Here is a 14,401-nt window from a genome sequence, read left to right as displayed (position 1 = left end):
CTAGGACTTGTCGAATGAATTGATCGTGGCCTTTAGCTTTTAGTCCTTTGAAGAGCCCTGAGAGCGGAAATCAACAGATTTTTTTCCATGGGGAAGTTCCTTTTACAAAGCGTTGATTTCTCAGCACCCCGCAGGGCGGGCAACTGGCAGGGCCTCCGGCGCACCTTGTGCGCGGTGGAGCCGCGGGGGCTCAGCTGGGCGGTGGTCCGGCCATGGGGCTGTAGGGCGAGAGCAGGTAAAGGGAAAAGCAAAAGCTGGGAAAGAAGACGGGGAGCGGTGGACCAGACATCCAGACATCCTGAAATGTGCATGCAGAGGCACAGGCGGGATCTTCTGGAAGTGGGAATTGTTTTTGTTTGTTTTTTTATTGTAGCAGAATGGGGAAATGGAGAGAGAACCTGAAAGAGCCCCAAACTCGAGGACCTATTGCTTCCCAAGAATAACATCTTCCAGAAGAACCAGACAGAAAACTAGGCGTCTGGGAACCCTGAAATCCTTGCAGGAGTAGCATCATCATGACCTTCTCTGTTCCTTTTGGCAAAGGACTTGCCTCCATTGTTTGTTTGTTCAATTGTCTTGTCTGTTAAATAAATAAAACCCTTTTCATATACCTTCAAAATTACGTTGGTTTTATTATTTTATGAGTATAAATAATGCTGCAGTCATCATTCTTGTACACTCTCATTGGCCACTGGTGTATTTCTATAGGGTGGAAGCCTGGAGGGTAGTTGTTCCAGCATAGTGTTTCCATAGCTTTTATTTCATTCCGTTTTCTTTCCTTTGTTGCTTTATTAGCTATAACCCTTTTCTTATTTCAGAGGCTGCTTTAGGGTTTCTGGGATACATCTTTAATTTATCATACTCTGCTTTCTAGTGTCATTATGCCCCCCTTTCTGGCCTTTAACCTAGTGTTATGTATTTTTACTTTATGCACTGTAAGCTTTGTGATTCATTCTTACTTTTATTTATTACGTCAAATATTTTTTGAAAGATTTAAATTATAAGAAAACGTGTAGTACATGATTTCTAAATGCCATTTCCAATATTCGTTTCTCTGTGTAGGTCCACATTTTTATCTGGTATCCTTTTGCTTCTGCCTGGAGGACTCTTAAGATTTCTTGTAGCGTGGGTTGGTGAATTCTTTTAGCTTTTGTATGTTTTTCAATGTCCTTATTTCACTCACAGTTTTGAAATTTTATTTTTACATAGAATTCTAGGCTAACTTTTTTTCTCTAGGTACTTTATAAATGTTGCCATTTATGAAGCATTGTCATTTAAAGTATCATCTTTCTTTCATATGTTTGTAAATATGGCATAAAGCCGGTTTCTTGTGCTGGTTATACAATTTTCAGAATGCGTATTTAAATTTAAAATATTAAATTGTACTAAAAAACTAAAAATATGAATCATGAATGTCCTGGATTCATCTTAAGTTCCAACAGTGCACTAAAAATGTGCCCAACCTGTGGGTCAAACCTACCTGCTGACGTAGAATTTGTGTTTGTGAGAGCCTAGTGATTTTCCTCACATCTGAATGTCTTCATTACAAAAGGAAACGTTTTTCTTTGCAAAAATACTTTAAAATATTCTGACTTCAATTAAGTGCATTGAAAACAAATTTCTCAGTTGCATCCCTGAAATCCATCGAAAGCCCAGGAGAGACCATCAAGTGCTTCAGGATCAAGAGCTAAACGGGGGAGGACAAGCGTGGCTTCTTCACTAGGAGTCAAGCCAAAGTCAACTGATTTGGTCTCCAATGGAGAACGGAACTCGGTTCACCAGCGATGTGAGGACGCGGCCCAGAGGAGGCGGACTTTCTCTTCATGGTGCCTTCGGATAGGAAATCTAGGATTTTCTTTCCCTTTGATCTACTTCCAACTCTCCCTTTCTATTTCTTCAAGACCTTTTTCGGATCCCTGGCTGCGAAGGACCTAAGGGGCCAGTGCCCTTCCCTACCGGTCCCTCCTTCACTAGGTGTCTTCAGAACCCAAACTCACCCAGAACATTACTGCCTGCTTCAGACAGCGAGAGGACCAAGGAGGGCTGTGGGTGCGGTGGGAACCACAGAGTCACGCGCACCTGTGCCCGTGGGCTCCTAGCAAATTGAATAAATGCCCCCTGAAGCTTCTCTGCAGGTCAGAGGGAAGGGGAGGGTGGCTGCCGACCTGGCGGGAGAAGCTTCAAGAAGCGTCGGGATGACCTGGCCCTGTCCCTGGGCCTTGAAGACAGGCCTGGCCAGGCCACTCCTGATTTGCACTCCTGATTTGCACTCCTGATTCACAGCCACTCCAGATTTGCACTCCAAATGTATAGTTTGATTGTAGAAATCACATCCCTTCAGCCTGCGAATGTGATAACTGCCCAAGAGACAGTGATGCCTAGATTCATAGATAATCCCCTTTCCCCCATCCTATATATAACTGGAGTCAACAGCAGCTGGAGGAAAATGGAAAGAACTTGAAATCAAGATTAAGTTAGAATAACACTGCTGTAGACAGTTTATCAGCTCTTCAGCATATGTCTGTTTTCCTTGAAGCATGAGCCTTTAGAAACCTCTGACAATAAAGTTTATTTTACACCCATTCCCTTGCCCATGATTTTTTCATACAAATCACAATTATAAATCTTTCTTGCTCCAGCTAAAAGCAGGAAACTCAATCATGAATGTGTTCACTACATGTATCCCACAGAATGAAAGCAACCAGTCTGAATGCATCACTTGATTCCAAAATCAAATGTTAGCACTCAGTGGTGCAACAACATGTATCTCCAACTCTGGAAGCCACAGGCAAGATATTCCTGCATCCTTGCAGGGAAACAGATCTATAAGCGGGTGGCAGTCTCACACATGTACATTCCTGGGAAACCCGAGGAAACAATGATTGTGACGCAGGGCAGGCAAGCCCCAAACCTGAAAGAGTTTTGCTAATGTCGTGATTGGCTTTCTATGTTATTCGAAGACTGAGATATCCATGAGGAGTGAAGATAGGTAAGGCTGAGGCATGACCTCACTGGGTCGCCTTAGCATTGAAGGGAAGTCAGTTGTCACCTTGTAAACCTTTTGGTAATCCAAATCTTGGAATGATTTCTTTGAGAATTTAGACACTTCCAATACTTTTCCTGTCCTCATGGGGAAAGCTTCTATCCACCTGGTGAAGTGTCTATAAATACTAGCAAATCTTGTAGTCCCCTGTAAGGTGGCATGTGGGTTAAGTCTGTCTGCCAGTCTTTGCCACGGTATGTTCCTTGGTGTTTTACAGGTTTAAGCAGGGATTGGGATATGGGGTGGCTTCCTGAGTGGTAACCCTTTTTATAGTTTGGAACAGTCCCTTCCCCAAGAATATTTAGGAAACTAATTTGAATGGAAAATCCTGTACCAAATGTGAGGAATCATGAAAATGTTTAATAATTTCCCGTTTGTCAGCCTCAGGAATAGAGTTTGTTCTTTTCTAGCAACCATCCAGCGGGGTCTCACTGGAAGCCTTTTACTCAGTTCCTTTAATTTCCTTACGGGTGTAGTATGGTGTCACTGACATGGATGGAGTACCTGGTAGTAGCACAGCAGCTTGAAATACCAGGGTTTCCTTAGCTGTGGCCTTAGCTGCTCTTTCCACCAGGGAATTTCCTCTAATAATAAAAGTGTCTCCCTTCTGGTGTCCCCTGCAGTGAATAATTGTTATTTCTTTGGGAGTTGGACAGCATCTAAAAGTTCCAAGATCTGAGTAAAGTTGTATGGGGGATCCCTTGGCTCTTGATAGTCCCCTTTCCTTCCCTACGGCTGCATGAGCATGGAGCACCAGGAACCCATATTTACAGTCAGTCAACACATTGACTCTTGAGGTTTTTGGTTTTTTTTCTTCTTTTTTTGAAACGGAGTCTTGCTCTGTCGCCCAGGCTGGAGTGCAGTGGCATGATCTCAGCTCACTGCAAACACTGCCTCTCAGGTTCAAGGGATTCTCATGCCCCAGCCTCTGGAGTAGCTGGGATTACAGGCACCCACCACCACACTTGGCTAATTTTTGTATTTTTGGTAGAGACGGGCTTTCGCCATGTTGGCTAGGCCGGTCTCGCACTCCCAACCTCAGGTGATCCACCCACCTCGGCCTCCCAAAGTGCTAGGATCACAGGCGTGAGCCACCGTGCCCAGCTTAACTCTTTTCTTAGTTGGAAGGCTGTAATTAGAGCAGCTAATTCTGCTTTTTGAGAAGAAGTCTGAGAAGGTAAACCCTTGGCCTCAATGACTTCTTGTTGGCTAACCTTCCTTTCTTCCTCCCTCATGAATATAGCTATTTCCATCTCTAAACCTCTCAACATTGGGGTTAGACAAGAGCTTGTCTTCAAGGTTGGGCCTTCTAGAGTAAAGCTCTTCCGTGGTTTCCACACAGGAGTCAATGAGTTGGGGATGTGTTTCTTGAGACGCGAGGTCCAGCAACAGAGTAGCAGGGTTTAAAAATCAGCATACTTTCAGGGTAACATCTGGGGTGTCAAGCAGAATGGTCTGATATTTAAGTAACTGGTCCCCTGTTAGCCTTTGGTGTGCTTTTGCCTCTAGGACCCTCTGTACTGTACTTTATGGGGTGGCAGGGGTGGGAGTGTGGTGGTATGACATCTAATTGTTGTCCCAAGGTAAACTTACTTGTTTCTTCTAACAATAGAGTGACCGTAGCCACTGATCTCAAGCTTCCTGGTCACCCAGCTGCCACCTGGTCTAGCTGTTTAGAGAAATAAGCCACTGGTCCAAAGTAATTCCTCAGCCTTTGAGTTAGAACATCCAAAGCTGTCCCTTGTTATTCATCCACATAGAGGGTGAAAGGTTTTTCTAAGTTCGAGTGTCTGGAGGCAAGGGATGTCCCTGGCTTTTCTTTTAAGGCTAGGAATGCCTTTTGACAGGTTCCAAGCTCCACCTCCTGGGTTCACACCATTCTCCCGTCTCAGCGTGCTGAGTCGCTGGGATTACAGGCGCCCGCCACCACGGCCAGCTAATTTTTTGTATTTTTAGTAGAGATGGGGTTTCACCGTGTTAGCCAGGACGGTCTTGATCTCCTGACCTCCTGATCTGCCCGCCTCGGCCTCCCAATGTGCTGGGATTACAGGCGTGAGCCACCGCACCCGGCCAACAATTTTTTTTTTTTTTTAAATGAACAGAGCATCAGTGAATGATAGTGCAAGTTTAAGACACCTAATAGAAAAGTTAAAGGAGTCCCCCAGGCAGAAGGAAACTGACACCGGATGAAAATCTGGATGAAAAAGAAAAAGACACTAGAAATGACATCTACATAGACAAATATATAATTTTAACCTCTGACTGTTTAGCCGGGCATGATTGCTCACGCTTGTAATCCCGGCACTTTGGGAGGCCAAGGAAGGCGGATCATTTGAGGTCAGGGGTTCGAGACCAGCCTGGCCAATATGGTGAACCTTCCTCTCTACTAAAAATTCAAAAATTAGTCAGATGTGGTGGCCCAAGCCTGTAATCTCTGCTACTCAGGGGTCTGAGTCAGCAGAATCGCTCGAACCCGGAAACCAGAGGTTGCAGTGAGCCAAGAATGTGCCACTGCACTCCAGTCTGTCTGATAGAGTAAGACTCATCTTAAAAACACCACCACCAACAAAAAAAACACAAAAACAAACAAACAAACAAAAACACACCTGACTCTTGAAACAAAAGTAATAGAGATGGATTGTAAGGTTTATAACAGGTGTAAAGTAGAATGCATGACAATAGCATAAAGGCAGGGAGAGGAGTCATGTGAAGAGGTATGATGCCACTTGAAGGCAGACTGTGATGGGTTAATTTTTGTGGAAAGCAAGGCAGAATTTTTGAAGTTTGTTTCTTCAAATACTTTCAGTTTCCCATACATACAAGCTAGTTTGTTCTGCAAAGATCTTATTTTCTAGGAAGCTTGGAGGAGGACCTTCTTCTCTCTGTCCTCATGGGATGCACAAGACACAAGGGAAGAGATTTTCACTTTTCAATACAGTGATAGGTCTGAGGAGATACAACTGCAATTTTTGTTTTTAATGAGATGGGATTCTCACTGGTCTTGAACTTCTGAGCTCAGTGGAGGCTTCCCCTACGTCGGCCTATCAAAGTGTTGGGATTAACAGGCGTGAGGCACTGCACCTGGCCACAACCATCAACATTTAAAATCACGTCCCTGGGTGGGCTGGAACCACCAACCTTCCGGTTAACAGCAGAACGCGCTAACCGATTGCGCCATAGAGAGAAGCTCAATTGCTTGCTTTCATCTCTGTATAGATTAAGCAATCACTAAACCCTAGGGGTTGCCATTCGCTTTCTGCAGGACAACTGTGCAGACTACAAAGCTTCAGAAAACCGGAGACGCGGAGTCGACTAATCGTGTTGTTGCACGTTAGAAACGCGTGCATTGCGTGACTCTGAAGCCAGAAGGGCGGCCTTCACCCTGTGTTGACCCTCGCCTGCTTCAGAAGCCATTGCCCCTGGAAATGCCTGGATCTGCGACCCCAGCCTGAGCCAAGTAGGGCCCAAGGGAAGCCGAACTCCCCAATCAACTGGGCTTCAGTAGACGGGGTCGGTGGGGCGGGAGCGGGAAAGAGGCAGGGGAGTCAAAAGGAAAAACGTGAAAAGGAGGAGGGAGAAGCAGGGGAGACCAGGACGACACAATGGGACAGCCCAGGATGCCCGTGCAGAGGGCACCGGCTGGATGCAGAGAAGATGGGACATGTATCAGAATGGAGAGGGGGAAACGGGGAGAAGATGTGAGAGAAAATCACAAGAACCTGTAGCCGCCCAAGAATAAAGAAGTAAAAATCGCATAATGTTTTTACATTAATAAAAAAAATCGGGGGACCAGGGGCGATGGCTCATGCCTGTAATCCCAGCACTTTGGGAGGCCGGGGTGGGTGGATCACTCACTTGAAGTCAGGAGTTCGAGACCAGCCGGGCCAACATGGTGAAAGCCCGTCTCTACTACAAATACAAAAATTAGCTGGGCTTGGTGGCGCACGCTTGTAGTCTCAGCTACTCAGGAGGCTGAGGCAGGAGGATCGCTTGAACCTGAGAGGCGGAGGTAGCAGTGAGCCCAGATCGTGCCACTGCCCTCCAGCCTGGGCGACAAAGCGAAATTCTGTCTCTCAAAAATATATATAAATAAATAAAAGAGGGGTGGGGAAGCACAACGATGGGCAGTAGGTGTGGGGCGCCTTGGGATTCTGTACTGGTTAGTAGTCTGCGTTGTGCCTGCAGCAATCCCTGTTCTAATCCGAATCCTGGTACAGTCAGACTCTATCTTGGACCCACTGGGGCGAACCCACGTGTCTTTTGGTTTGCTTTTCATTCCTGCACCAGATGCAGCCTTTATCTGCAGCCAGAAAGCCGGAAAGCAGGGTTTACCGCTGGCCCCATAGCGCCATACTGTCTGGGGAAAAGAAGGAAACCCAAGAGTACACAAACAACGGCCCAAAGAGAAACCTTCCAAGTGCTCTATGCCTCACCGTTTAGCAGAAAATATCAAGCATCTCTCAACCTAGCTGGTCTGTAGCTTCCACGAATGAAATAATGTATTTATTGCAGTCTTTCTGGTTGAGATATTTCAAATATTTGATGGAGCTTTTAATGAGAGAGAGAGACACTCTCGAGTGTGGAAGAAAAAATGAGGGGATGTGAAGATGAGGCGACTTTAGGACAGAAAAAAAAGAGACGAGGAAGCCATGTAAACGTTTTCGGGTGGGCGTGAGGGGATGTCAGTCTTGAACCCCCTTATGTCAGGTAAAGAGCACAGCCTCTTCTAGCACAAACACCATTTCCCACATTGAGGAAATCACAGGGATCAGCAACTCTAGAGTGCGATGAAGAAGCTTCACTCTGGGAGAACCCCCTTCGTGACCACGGTCTCCCCCTGCCAGGTAAGTGGAAAGGAGCACATGGCCTGCAGGGACAGCACAGCCTCCTCGCCCTGGCCGCTCGCTCAGGGTCACCACCCTCCCCACTGCCGCCCCTCGCCATTCTTCCAAACCACTCTCCACCAAAGATTCCACCGACGGTCACCCCACAAGACAACCCAGGCCGCCTCTCAGCAGCGGCTCCCGCCCCGCAGCCACCGCGCCCTCTCACCCCCGCGGTTCTGCCCGCTGCCTCTGTGCACTTCACCTCCCTGGCTCCCGCTGTCCCCTGAGTTTACAGTGGACTCGGGGTTCTTCCGAACCCCTCCTGGGAGTACTGAATGGAAAAGGGGGAGCGTGCTCAAGTGCTCGGTTGAGTGTAGACATCGTGGGATTTCACTGTGGTACCATCGCTTTGACGTCTTAGTGCTGATTTTTACACCTGCCTTCTGCTTAGGGCACGGCAGTAGTTTTCCGTCTGTGCCTCCTCCACCTGCTGTCCTTGTTGCGTCAGCGAACATCGCCTCCCTCTACCGCTCAATCAGCAAACGGGACCGCCCTCGAGGACCTCACCCGCCGCTCACCCCCTAACAAATTCGCTGGCATCGCCTCCGGTCGCCTCTTCCGAAGGCCTAACGAGCGCGTTAGCTGCCAACGGAGGTGAGGAGGCTCCGCTGACTGGCCGGTGCCCGTGTCCGGGGCTGGCACAAACGCCACGACTTGGCCTCTCTCTTAGTTATTCGCAGCTCAGCCCGATAGGCTCCTCCGAAGTGGCGACGGAAAGAGGGTGAGCTTATCGGGTGCGGCTCCACGGGGGCTGGCATCTCTGCACGGCTGTGTACACCTGAGCGAGACGCTCATTCGCTCTCTAAAGCCGCTTCCGCGGATGAGGGACACGGAGATAAACAGGAGCGGTGTGTGGTGAGAGGTGGTCCACCAGGACTTGCCCTCCTTCGCCCGGCTTTGCCCCTCGCTGTGGAGACTGTTCTGCCTCTGGCCCTTGGAGCAGGCCCGCTGACAGCCTAGTGAAGGAAGATTCCTGCGGGAGGGCGGCCAGTGCAAAACAATTCCCTGACCGGGAATCGAACCCGGGCCGCGGCGGTGAAAGCGCCGAATCCTAGCCACTAGACCACCAGGGACACACGGGAAGGAGCTTTCTCTCCTTTCTTCGGCCAGAAGCGACACTTTCCCTGAGCTCTGGAAGGACTTGGGCCTTTTGAGGGTCGCTCTTTGCTCCTGGAGTCTCTCACAAGGCCGTTCCCTCCCTGCTTCCTTCAATAAAAGAGCCTGCAGGCGACACACCGAGGGCTCCGCGAGGGACACCGAATCCCGAGTCCTGGAGCGAGTTGCAGCGACCCGGCCGCAGCTCACCACTGAACTAGAGATGAGCCTTTGCGAGGCGTCAGCAAGTGACCAGCCGGTCGTGGGTCGCCAGGTCCGGAGCCGCGCACCAGGTTGCCAGGAGGAGGCGGGAGACGGGAGGCGCCCGGGGTGAGACGGGGGCACCCGCTGCATCATAAAGGACCCAGACGCCAGCACCCTCAACATCATAAGGAATCAGACGGATGCGGAACCGAGACGGGCTGGATGGGAAACTCTTTCCAGGAAGGCTCCAGGGCCCTCAGCTGGTCTCGGACCTTCCCCTGCAACCTGTGACACCTGCCATTTTCCCACCTTAGGCGATGGCAACACCACCCTTCCGTTTGCTCCGGACAAAACTTCCAGAGTTCCCTCTGACGCTGGAGTTTTTTCCTCCGATCCAAGAGCCAACGGGTCATCAATTCATGATTTCCCGTCTGCTAAGTGCGTGGGCATTGAGCTTCACGCGAGTCTCTCCACCTCTGCGGAATGGCTACTTCGGGGTAGGGGAGGGGCCCTCCGGTGGATTGTAAGGTGTTTAGCAGCATCCGTCGCCTCCGCTGACTAGATAGATGCCAGGGGGTTAACATTCTCCCTCCCGGCTTCCCCTAGTCGTGACCTAGTGTCCCAGCGGGGATGGGAGAGGCGTGCAAGGGTGAAGTTGCCCCCTCTTGATAACCACTGATGCGCCTTGTCGTGCTCTGAGCTTGTGCAGAAGACTCTCCAGATGAAGGCTCAGGGGTCGATCCAGCTTCAGACCCCCTCGCTCCCCCGCACAGTCGGACCTTAGGATTGGAGGCTTTTAACATCTCTACATCATGAGATTCGAAACCTTTAGGTGTTTTCTTCCGTTCTATCCTCCAAATCGGCCTCTTCCGAGCCTGTTGACCAGGGCCAGCCAGGCAGAGGCTGGGTTCGCTCAACGAGGCTCCTCTCGGCCCTCCTGGAGCTTCAGGCCTCTTTCGGTTGCAGAGAAGCTTTATGGGCCACTTCCTTTGGCATCCCCGGGGGCAGGTGCGCAGTGCCCCGGGAAGAAGAGGGTTTGACTGCGGTTCTCTACCCCGGCGCCCAACCTCCACCCCGGTGCGCGCGCTCTTCCAGGCTCCTGCTGGTTCCACTCGCCGGGAGTTAGGTCTCGGGTCAGCCTGAGCTCCCGAGACGCCCAGGCCGGGAAGGACACGTAGGGGAAACCGGCTGCTCACTTTGGTCCTGTCCACAACGGACCGCTTTCTGCCGGGAAAGAAAGGCGGCGAGTCCTGTCCTGTTGGGTAGGCAGAAGAGAGAGCAAAGGGAAGACAAGAAAAATCCTGGGAGGTTTCAGGATCTAAAGTTACCATGAAGTCGACCTAACCTCCTCTGGAGTTCCTCCCGGTCCTCCCGTGGCTGGCGATGGTGAATCGAGTTTCCGTCTCCAGTTTGCCAAGGCGGACAAAGCCGACACAATGGGCCTGTCCACTGTCTTCTTTCATATACACAAAATGTCAGCTCTTCCTGTTTCTAACTGGCAACATCCCGCCTCATGACCAGCTTAGCAAATTAGGGACTCTCCATAGGATTCCATCTCTGTCTTAGTTCGGGTTTCTGTAACACTGTACCATCAACTGGGTGGCTGATTCACAACAGAAATTGATTTCTCACAGTTCTGGAGGTTGGAAGTCCGAGATCACGGTGCCGACATGGTAGGGTTATGGTGAGGGCATTTTGTCCTGGTTGTAGACTGCCACCTTCTCATTGTACCCTCAGGGGGCTGAAAGAGCGCGAGAGAGCTCCCCGGGGTCCCTTTTATAAGGGCATTAGTCCCATTCAGACTAATGGGACTAAATCGAGACTCTGTACTGAGTGGTGTGGATTTTTTGCATGTTCATCCTCTCCGCAGACAACTGGAGATGTATTGTCCCTAGAGGGTACAATAGAGAATCTTCAGTCACAAGTCAGCAACCAGCATATGTGAGCGAGAGCATGTGTCCCACTCAGAAATGAGAGTATATTAGTCCGTATTCACGCTGCTGCCAAATACATAACAGAGTTCGGGACGAAAAAGAGGTTTAATTGGACTTCCATTTCCATATGACTGGGGAGGCCTCAGAATCATGGCGGGAGGTAAAAGGCACTTCTTACATGGCAGCAGCAAGAGAAAATGAGGAAGAAGCAAAAGCAGAAACCCCTGATAAACCCATCAGATAGTGAGACTTATTCACTATCAGGAGAATAGCACAGGAAAGACCCACCCCTATGATTCAATGACCTCCTCCTAGGTCCCTCCCACAACACATGGGAATTCTGGGAGGTACAATTCAAGTTGAGATTTGGGTGAGGGCACGGCCAAACCATATCAGAAACAGATGAAGTGACAGCATATCCTGATGTGTGTGATGGTTTTATGAGTGATTACCTATTTCAAAATTTATTGCAATGTGTAAAAAATAACAAGGACTTGTATTATCTGACTTTAAGGCTTACTATAAGCTATTATAGACAAGGCATCAGGAGTGACAAATAGATAAACAGACTGAGTTAAGAGACTTGAAACTGAACCACAGCTATACGGTCAATAAATGGGGTTTCAATAAAAGCAGTTCAATAAAAGAAAATAAATCATTTTAATTAATGGATTTGTATATGGATGTGGGGAGACCAACAATGTTATTCTCCCTTACACTACACACAAAAGTACTTTCAGGTGCATTATACACCAAAACTTAAAAGGTAAAGATATAAAGCATTTCAAGGATACTTTGTGACTTGTTGGTAGGCAAAGATTACCCTACCAACAAGCAGGACACAGAAAAAATATAGGTATAAGAAAGACATGATAAATGAGACTTCATCAACATTAGCCACACCTTCTCATCAAAAGATACCACTAAGAAAGTGAAAAGGCAAGCAAGCCACCGACAGAGACAAAATAGTCACAAAACGTATCTGACCTCCACACCCTGTAATTAGAATTATAGTGGTCTGGTACGCTGCACCCAGTTCCTGCTGGAGTATTTTCTGTGGAGGCTCATGCCTGTCATCACAGCTACTTGGGAGGCGGAGGTGGGAGAATTGCTTGAACCCAGGAGGCGGAGGTTGCAGTGAGCCAAGATCGTGCCACTGCCCTCCAGCCTGGGAGACAGAGCGAGACTCCATCTCCAAAAAAAAAAAAAAAGTAAAGAAAAAAGAAAAAGAAACTGACAATGCTTCTCGTGGTAACTTGGTGGCCAACAAAAAAAAAAAAAAAAAAAAAAAAAAAAAAAGAAAAGAAAGAAAAACATTGTATATATAAAAAGAAAAAGAAGCTGATAATGTTGCTTGCCTCCAAGGACGGAATGGGAATATCTGGGGTCAGAGGTGAGAGGGAGCCATTTTACTGTGTACCCTTTTGAAATGTGAACGTGTGACTTAATCTAAAGTAAAATATAAAAATTTAAATGCTACTTACAAAATTTTTTGTTTGTTTGTTTGTTTTTCAGATGGAGTCTGGCTCTGTTGCCCAGGCTGGAGTGCACTGGTGCAATCTCAGCTCTCTGCAACCTCCGCCTCTCCAGTTCAAGCGATTCTCCTGCCTCAGCCTCCCAAGTAGCTGGAATTACAGATGCACGTCACGACAGCCAGCTAATTTTTGTATTTTTAGAAGAGATGGGGTTTCACCCTGCTGGCCACGTTGGTCTTGAACTCCTGACCTCAGGTGATCCACCCGCCTCAGCCTCCAAAAGTGCTGGGATTACAGGCATGAGCCATGACGCCTGGCCTTAAAATACATTTCTAATGTATTTTAAGGCCAGGCGTGGTGGCCCATTTCTTGAGACATAGCAAGACCCTGTCTCAAAAAAAAAAAAAAAAAAAATTACATGGGTATAGTGGTGAACACTTATAGTCCCAGCTACTTGGGAGGCTGAGGTTGGAGGATCACTTGAGCCTGGAAGATCAAGCCTAACATGAGTTGTGATTGTGCCACTGCACTCCAGCCTGGGTGACGGAGAGAGACTTTCTAAAAAAAAAAAACGTATTTTAAGTCCATAATACAGGTTAAATCCTTTCCTTTCCTTTCCTGAAGGAAATGTACCACTGGTTATCAAATAGTAAGGAGGGAAAGTACCTCATTGTAGAAATCTAATTAATATACACAGGAGTGACTAAATGAGAAGCTCACTTTTGCAGCCTCTGATGAGTGGGTTGGATCTTGAAAAGAGAGACACCAGGCATAGGGGCATTCTGCTAGAACACATTCTACTTATGGTTTCTTGATAAAAAAAAAAAAAAAGCAACTGGAAGAACCTGAATCTGACCTAGCTTTAGATCCAACATCCAATTTACAGGAAATACATGGGATAAAGAAACATGTTAATTGACACCATAAAGATGCAACCAGCAAAATCCAGACCATGAGAATCTCCAAGGACAACTAGCCCAGTTTCCTGAACAAATAAGTTAAAAGGGACGTAAAAGACAAAACATGGTCTGGGCACAGTGGCTCAGTCTTCTAATCCCAGCACTTTGGGAGACCAAGGTAGGTGGATCACCTGAGGTCAAGACCAGCCTGGCCAACATGGTGAAGCCCCCATCTCTACTAAAACTACAGAAGTTAGCTGGGCGTGGTGGCGCACTCCTGTAATCCCAGCTACTCAAGAGGCTGAAGCCATAAATTGCTGAACCCAGGAGGCAGAGGTTGTAGTGAGCCAAGATCCTGCCACTGCACTCCAGCCTGGGCAACAAAGTGAGACTCCATCTCAAAACAACAACAACAACAACAACAACAAAAAACAAAGCAACCATTCACATTTTGTGAATGTCTATGGATCCGGATTCAAACAAATTGTAAAGAAAAAACTAAGGCAAGACTATCTGTGACTTTTTATTCATTTATTTATTTAGAGACAGAGTTTCACTCTGTCACCCAGGCTGGAGTGCAGTGGTGTGATCTCGACTCACTGAAACCTCCGCCTCCTGGGTTCAAGCGAGTCTGGTGCCTCAGCCTCCCCAGTAGCTGGGATTACAGGCGTGTGTCACCACACATGGATAATTTTTGTATTTTTAGTAGAGATGGGGGTTTCACCATGTTGGCCAGGCTGGTCTCGAACTCTAGACCTCAGATGATCTGCCCTCCTTGGCCTCCTGAAGTACTGGGATTATAGCCGTGAGCCACCGCACCTTGCCTATCTGTGACATTTATGAGACATACGGAAAATGTAGACAC

General features: G+C 47.9%; 1 non-coding gene across 1 annotated transcript; it reads right to left on the bottom strand.

The window, feature by feature from the left end:
• Positions 1-8,930: 8,930 nt before the first annotated feature.
• On the bottom strand, positions 8,931-9,002 carry TRNAE-UUC (transfer RNA glutamic acid (anticodon UUC)). The gene has a single exon. It is a non-coding gene; the product is annotated as a tRNA-Glu (tRNA).
• Positions 9,003-14,401: the final 5,399 nt, after the last annotated feature.

This window comes from Pongo pygmaeus, chromosome 1 (assembly GCF_028885625.2).
Source record: "Pongo pygmaeus isolate AG05252 chromosome 1, NHGRI_mPonPyg2-v2.0_pri, whole genome shotgun sequence".
Taxonomy (NCBI): Eukaryota; Metazoa; Chordata; class Mammalia; order Primates; family Hominidae; genus Pongo; species Pongo pygmaeus.
This window is presented reverse-complemented; position numbering and strand designations above follow the sequence as displayed.